This window comes from Syngnathoides biaculeatus, chromosome 7 (assembly GCF_019802595.1).
Source record: "Syngnathoides biaculeatus isolate LvHL_M chromosome 7, ASM1980259v1, whole genome shotgun sequence".
In the NCBI taxonomy this organism is placed as follows: Eukaryota; Metazoa; Chordata; class Actinopteri; order Syngnathiformes; family Syngnathidae; genus Syngnathoides; species Syngnathoides biaculeatus.
In genome coordinates, this window is record NC_084646.1 from 28,337,786 (window position 1) to 28,346,430 (window position 8,645).

Below are 8,645 nucleotides of genomic sequence, written 5' to 3' on the forward strand. Positions count from 1 at the left end.
CAACTTCTCTTATTCTCTTTATCACTTATTCTCTTATTCGCTTTATCTCTTATTCTCAATAACTCATATGAGGCATGAACAATGTGATACCAATGACTTCTCAAATTTAGTCAGTTCAATATGCAGAATTCGACAGTAAACAGCCTCCTGCATATCTTTTGGTTTTGGCCGCGACCTGGAGAAGTCAGAAGTACAGACGACCACCCTCGATTTGTCCGTATAGCACTCATATGTCTCTCTTTATCTCATCTGTCGACGGCCAACGGTCGTCTACCTCCCTCGACTTACGGTCGGGGTCACCAAATTGTAGGGATTTGCGAGTTTGGACCCTGCGCATGTTCACGAGTCGAAGAAGATATGACCAAAGATTAGAAAAAGTTAACAGCAAATGGGTTTATTACAAAGGAATATGTGCAGTACAGACGTCCAGGTCTTATCTAGGTATCTGCCGCACATGAGACGTGTGTCTTCTGGCAGGATAGCCAAAGAAGAAGACAAGAACTGCCCAGTAACATGGTAAAAGTGGCTGCACCCCCCCCCCCCCCCCCCCCGCAGTCTGGTCCTGAACCGGGATGGTAACTTTCTGCTCCTTATCTGGTGTCGTTCATCTCCACAGTAACGCCAGGGAGAGAAGGAACCCGTGCAAAGATCACGGACAGCCACTGGCTCCACAACACATCCTTGTCTGATTAGAAAATGGACAACACTATCTGTTGATTAAATGTATAAGGTCATATTTAAGCAAATAATGAAAGTGCAATAAAAGTAAAATAGCCTTCATTCCATCTCTTGATCTATGAAATAGATCACAAAAACAATCACGAAAATCCAAAAAGTAACCCTTCAAGAAATATGGAAAACATAAAACCCTCTCTAATTGTCCAAATATGCCTTTTAACAAGTGCAAAGTTTCATGATTTAGAACACCCCTAAACTTTAAACCGGCAGGACAGTACTAGACAACTAGACTAGACACTAGACTACTCAAAAACAGCAAAACATTTGAACACTTCAAAGTGCAATAAAAGTAAAATAGTCTTCATTGTACAAGTGAGAAATGCATGTGATGTGTGTGTTGGAGGGTTGCCTGAAAAAGAATGAGATAGTGAGAAAGAACAGTTGAAAGAATGGATGAAGTGCTGTGAGAATGGATGGTTCCCTCCATTGTCTTCGACTGCGTGTTTGGTGATATTAATAAAAGAACGGCAACTCTCAAGTTGGAAGTGGAAAAAACTAACAGGTTGTCTCCAAAAGATATAAGGATGAGAGAGAATGCTAAAAAAGTTGTGGAAATGAAAGCGAAAGCAAGAATGATGGCAATGGGACGTGCGTTAAAGTTGCCCCATTTGGCTGTCAAGTAGGACAGTGTTGGTCTGGTACCGTCAACATCCAAATCACCCTCCACACCGTGACCTTACTTGGAGGAGAAACGGCCTAGGGCGTTGCTGTTGGATTAATTGGATATAAAGTTATCTCATATTGGCTTTCTTGGGTTTTTAATGCTTATGTGACGCAATGCAATCGAGAGGCATATTGGGTGCCATGGAAACTTTGCTATGATGTACTTTAACAATGTGATGCAATCAATTTACATTGGGTGCCGTGGAAACACCAGACAGTGATGCAGAAGACAACAAAGACTGATGATATCCAGAGGATGGTGAAGACATCGCAAAGACTCAAATGGACTATTTTTGTCACATTTGCTTTGTGTGATGCGGACCACGCTAAGGAATACAAAATTGGAAACGTGGAGATCTGATTAGAACAGGTTGGAGATTGTGAAAGAGACACATCCCACGTTCTCCTCGCGAGCCAGAAGTTCCTCTTGTCTTCCTTCCTTGATAGTTTTACTTTAAATGTCCTAGGCTGTTTACACCTGACAGTTGTCTCCAACTAACCCATTTGTACCGTCACCTTACCATGAAGCCAGGAAAGCTTTAAAAGAATTTCAGGCTCCAGTAAAGTAAATTTCTTTCGGCTTGTCCCGTTAAGAGTCACCACAGCGTGTCATCTCGGATGAACGCACATATTTGCTTGGCACAGTTTTTACGCTGGATGCCCTTCCTGACGCAACCCTTTTCAGGGAGTGGACGCCCCAGTGGGATACGAACCCACAACCCCTGGTTTACCAAACCAATGCTCTAATGACGGAGCCACTTGGCCTCAATTCCATTTCAGGCTCCAGAATTGAATGTAATTGCGGGCCGGCTCGAAGTAGATGTAGACAATCAAACATCTCTCACTCGTGCACAACTGACATCAAACATGAATACAGTCGCGGAAACCTTGGCTGCTGGAGTGACCGCCGCCATTAGAGAATTAGAAGGCAGGGGAAAAACTTGAGAGCTGACCCATTCACACATTGACTAAGCTTGGACTGTAGAAGGCAAAATTAAACAGACACCAAGAGGTTCCATAAAATATTTGAAATCAACTTGAGAGAACCACTACTGAACGTCAAGATAGAGCGAATGCTGAAGTGGAAAAGCAAGACCGCGCGCTTCGTGTTGAACAACAAGCAGCCCAACTGAATAGAGAACACGCAGTTAGAGGCTCTATGAATGGGGACGCACAAAACAGGTTGTATGTTGCTCAGTAACAATCAATTAGCAGAATTAAAGTTTCATGTCCAGAATCTTTCAGGTGCCCACCCTGACTCCATTTTGGATCAAACCAGAGGTCCTGAAGACCCAGAAGGAATCTTCCAAAGGTCCAGCTTTTCCTCCTCATCGGCATGTGACTCATTCCCAAATCTTGCAGGCACCCATGTTAGCCAAAGTTGACCCGGCTACTGGTAACGCTGCTATGTTTTACAAATCTTTCTCTCCCACTGATGTGAGTGTGTTGCTGCAGAAACTTCCACCCATGCAATGTGGTGGTGCCAATTGGCTTCAAGCAGTGCAGAGAGCGGTTACCGGACAAATGTTAACAGCAGGTGACATCCGTGTTCTCCTTACACAACGATGTCTGCTTTCACAGCTGAATACCCCGATGGAAAATTCAGGGTTTTCTTCTCTACCCGATCATCAGGCTCCTACACGAGAAAATTATTAGACCTTGTCTGCAGCGTTAGAGACTTTGTTTCCCTTCATCCTTTAATGAAGCAAATTTTTGCTTTCAATTGGAATGGTGTTTGTGTCACGACCCATCGATACGGAGGGAGGACCCAAATCCAGGACTCGGGAGACGCAGAGGTCATTCGGGGAAAAATGTTTAAGTAGTCAGGACGTCGGGCGCAGAGAGCAGGTCCATGGGCAGGCAGGAGTCGGTATACGAGAGATCGATCAAAGAAGGCAGGAGTGTCAGGCTTACGGCGTCGGTCGGAGAACAGGCGGAGGTCGGTACACACGTGTTCACGATCAGAGATATGGGAGTGCAGGAACGGGCATGAGTTGCAATGATCTGACAAGGGACCAGTTGTCCCCAGGGTCCTATATACACCGGGGCCAATCAGCCACCATGAGGCGCAGGTGTGCGCCTCCCAATCAGCATGGCCCTTGCGGGAACCCACACAGCCAGGGCTGGACCGGCAGCAGCATGACAGTTTGCTATTCCTACAATCGCCTGCCTCAAGGCTTTGTCCTTTCACCTGGAGTCTTTAATGACTGTCTTCATCAGTTGCTGTCTCCACTTGAATTGCCTCATGGGGGTTCTCCGAGTGCAGTATGTGGATGACCTCTTGCTGGCGGCTTCATTTGAAACTTCTTGTCTCGAAGCCACTAGGTCTTTGCTTTCTCATTTGGCCTCTGTTGGACTGAAGTGTTCCAAGTCCAAACTCCAGATTGGCCGACCACAGGTTTCTTTTCATGGCTGATGGTCTGCTTGGAAGAGAACCGGATTGTTGTGTACAAAAATAAACAATGGAACAAAACTCACTCCACACTGAACTTTACAAGAAATCTCTTAAAGACCCGGACTTGATTCTTTTCACAGATGGATGTTGCTTGAAAGGCAACGATGGCCTGCAATCTGGATTTGCAGTAACCCAACGCACAGAAACGGGTTTTGAAGAAGTGCAAGCAGAAAGAATTCCAGCCTCCCAGTCAGCACAAAGAGCAGAAATTTTGGCATTAGCAGCAGCTCTCAAGTTGGTAAAAAAGAATCAGTCAGTTAACAAATACTGATTCGTGTATGCACACATGACACTTCATGTTGCATTAAAAGAATGCCAGCGAAATGATTTCCAAACTGCAACCGGTACACCCATTAAACATTAGGACGACATTCTCGAATCGCGAGATGCTTTAATGTTCCCGATAGCGATGGCAGTACTTAAATGCAAAGGTCACTCTCAAACTAACATTTTGTATCAGCAAGAACCAAATCAGGAGATCGAGCACCAAAAAAAGTTGCGGGGTACCGACCAACACTCCAGCTAACAGTAAGTGAGTCTGAATGTGAAAATCGAAACAATTAAGTTGTGGCAGGAAAAAGCAAGTCCAGAAGAAAAGAGTTTCTGAAGCCCATGGAACATGCCATGTCGGTGTGGATGAAACACTGAGATGACTCCACGCCTGGTGGCATCCTTTCATGAGACAAATTGTTAAAGGTGAATTGCAGGACTGCAGCGTTTGCAGTTAGTATAACAGTATAACTACAACGAAACCACCACAGGGAGTCCACGATCCGGACGTGGACACCCCTGGTCAGGTGATTTCAATAGGATTAGGATCCAGTTACTGCTATTTGCTAGTCATAGTAGTTTCCTTTTTTGAATGGCCAGAGCCATATCCCTGCAAATCTGAACCAGCAAGCATAGTGTTAAAACATTTGGTTAATCACTACATTCACAACCAGACGCTCCCCTCAAACGTAATACTTATGAATCTGTGTGGTTAAAAGTAATTAAACGTAAATAGTCGGAACCTAGGTGTTAAATAATCATCCATATGTTCTCATTTTGTTCATACTGTAGTGGGTTACACATCACCACCAAGCTTGTACCTTTGAATTCACTGTCTTGATGTAATCAATCTAACTTGTTTTACCTTTAAACTCACTGTCTTGATGTAATCACTCTAACTTGATATAATCAATTTAACAGATGAAAACAATCAAACAGTCTGACACTTCTTAGTTTATGTGTCACAAGCCTTCAATGGTTGTGACACACTCACACACACACTCATCATGTCATTCACTGAATAAAAGGAAGCTGCAAGGAGAAACAAGTTGGAGTTGGTTGGAAGCAGGGAAGTCCTGTTGCTCCCCTTGCAGCAAGTAAAACTTGAAGCCTTGTCTGTTCGCCTCCTTTTAATAGAGAGTCAAGGTTTTAAACCTGACACTAGGTGTACAGGTCCCTTTCAGGTCACGGAGTAGACGGCCACAGCAGTACATCCTGCAGGAAAGGGGGACTCATGGTTCTACATCTCATCTACATGACCGCCAGAACCGCCTCAGGTTCAGCGATCCCTCCACCTGACGACAACCGGAAAACCACATCTTCTCCACTGCCGGCTGGCAGCCGTCGATGACATCATTCGACAAGGGAAGCTGACTGCGCCCCAGCTCGACTCATCCCAGAGGAAAAGGCCCCATGCCCGATCAGCGAGTCCGAAAGGGGATTGAAGTATGTCTTATGGCCATATTTAACAACCCACACAAGCACAGGGAGAATGCCAACTCAATGTCAACACAGGCGAGCCCGGGATTTGAACCCAGGACCTCAGAACTGTTAGGGGGATGTGTTATCTAGTCACCCACTTTGCCGCCTCAATTTAAATATTTTTTTGAATTAAAGAATTGCCTTTTATAAATCCCTGTGAATAAGTGCATTTCAATATTCTTAAAGATTTTAAAAAATATAATATTAATCAAGAAAGAAAATGCAATTATTTTTGTCATGATCCATGCCCTGCAGTTCCTCTGCGAAACATGGGTGGGTCTTTCTGTTTCCCTAGCACTCATCACCTCCTTGCCTGCACACCTGGTTCCAATCAGCACTCATCATTGCTAGCACTTAAAGCCCAAGTGTCATCCCTATAAACATTCTAAAATAGATATTGTAATGAAAAATACATATAACATTATTCACTTCAATGTTTATACGAAAAAAATAAATGTGAGCACAGAGCGCATCATCTAAGCGCAAAGTTGCTGAAGTGTCATTCTATAATATCCAAGTGGTCGCCACATTGGCTGCATCCTCCGTCCGTGACGTCACCCGGACATTCGCCAATGAAAACAGGCTGTTCACCCTAACTATGGGAGACAAACGCGCCCGTTCTGACACGGAAGCTCTTTTCGAAAAGGAGAACACCATACAACCGAGTGAAGTTACCGGGGCAATATTACACGATTGTTTCGAGCTCTCGGGGCAATATTACACTATTATTTCGAGCCATATTCAGATGATATGCGATCACGGCCAAACTGCATTCCCTTCCGAGTCATGCTGCTTCAGTGGGTTGTTCATAGATGCCGCAGTACGCAATTAACAACACAGTCAAGCCGGGGTGCTTTACTGTGCGCACCGCCGTCCGCGAGCCCAAAGCGCGGCCTTCGCAGAAGCTGTGACTGCCAAACGCGGCGCCTCAGCCGGTGTGGCTCATTTTCGGCGCCTTGGTGGCATAAAATGGAGCCGAGCCGTGCTGCTTTAAGGGCTTCTTCATAGCCGCCGCAGTACGCGATAAGCAACACTGTCCAGGGTGCTTTACTGCGCACACGCGGCTGAGTGAGGCATTCTCGGCTGGGTTCTTCAGCGCCACCGCCGTCCGCGAGCCCGAAGCGCAGCCCTTGCTGGAGAAGCCCAACCCTGTCCAATGCGCACATCGACATATTTCGTATGTTGATCTTTTGTTACGTTATGAGAGACCGATTACGTGGTCCACCCCAAACTATTATTTTTTTAGTAGGTGTATACACACCTACCTGTTATTTGGAACTCAAGAAGCACTTGTCTTCTGCACCCGTGCAATCCATTTTTCACAACGAACCGGGTCTCTTGCAAACTTATGAAGGGTAATTCCAATCTCCCGAGTGTTCAAGCAATGTCCAGCAGTGCAATGAGCCAGCATTTTGGCTAACACGAAGGAACAATGAGCTACCTTCCCGGAGGTAAAATTAGTGGAAACAAATGAGTCCACTTGGGGGCGCATCTGTCCTTTATGTCACTTCCCGTTTCTTCTCGAAAACAAATCCCTTTTTTCATTCATTCGGGATTTTCATGGCGGGAAAAAAGCTGTATAAGTCAAAATCATGTTTTGTGGTGAAAAAACGCATGGGCCCATATTAGCTATTGTTTTTCCATTCATAGCATACTAAAAATCATCTATTTCATGACAGTAGCCCTTTAAGCCTGACAGTTCCAGTGTTGCTGCAGTCTTGCTCACAGGCGATACACCACCTGACTTGTTACACCTGCTCATAAGACAAGATTCCCTGGTTACCCATGCCTGAACTTACCCTCTGTTTTCCTTCTCCCCTGTGCCTTCTGCACTTCCATCAAGCATAAAGATGGACAACCCTTTGAGAGAGACAGATAGAGAAAGAGAGATTCATCAGTCTAGCACCCACTGTGGACTTAACCCCTCCAAGAATTTGGCAGTTCACAGAAGCCCCACCTGAGATGCCATCACAACCCCAAATGGACTGGAGGAGGCTATGCAAGTGGATGAGACAAAATTAGATCCTTTGAGCATCTGTTTCAGCAACCAGCTCTACAAATAAGCTTTGGACAGCTCGGCGACTTCATTGCCTCCTGCACCCAGAATTCAAAGACTGTGGTCCCCGCAGAACGAGATTGGTGTGGTGAGTCTGGCCAGTTTGACCTCCAGCTCACTCTGTTGCATTACAATTCTTTCCTGTATCCTTGGATTTAACCACAAATCCCCGGTAACCACGCTCATCGACTCCAGAGCTGACCACAATTTCATTGATGGAGACTTGGCAAATCAACTCCAGCTACTTCTCAAACCCCTCCCTCTCTCCAAGAAAGTTATTGCCCTTAATAGGTGCCTCATTTGCTCTGTGACTCACCAGATAGCTCCGATTACCCCACTCATCTCTGGCAACCACCACTTTGCCATCCCCTCTACCGAGACTGCATTAGTCCTTGGACTTCCCTGGTTAAAAAGAAAATCTCACCATTGTCTAGACCCATATTTCAATGACTGGTTAGAGCCATTTTTGCCATTCTCATTGTCTACGGTCAACAGTCCTGACCTCCAGTGAACCTCACCCACCAGGATCAGCACTCAATCTTACATACAGTGAAGAAAAGAAGTATTTGAACACCCTGCTATATTGCAAGTTCTCCCACTTAGAAATCATGGAGGGGTCTGAAATGATCATCCTAGGTGAGAGAGATGATCTAAAAAGAAAAAAAAAATCACAATGGTGATCAAAAGTAATCTATTATTAGTTTACTTGGAATGATAAGTGATGCATCGAGCCTTCCAATTATTTACACCACCCGTCTGGACTAGGATCGGAGACCCCTATCTGAGCTAACTTTGGGCAAGACTTGAGTCGCAACTCTGGAACATGCCGCTCCTGATTGTCCTTTGTATGCGCGATGATGCAGGTATTCCTGTATGCCTTGCCGGAACGCGAAGCAGTGGTGAGGTTGATCACGTTACGACAGGGACAACGTCGCGTGGCCGATTCCGCGATCGAGTTTTGCATAAAAGCAGCCGAAAGCC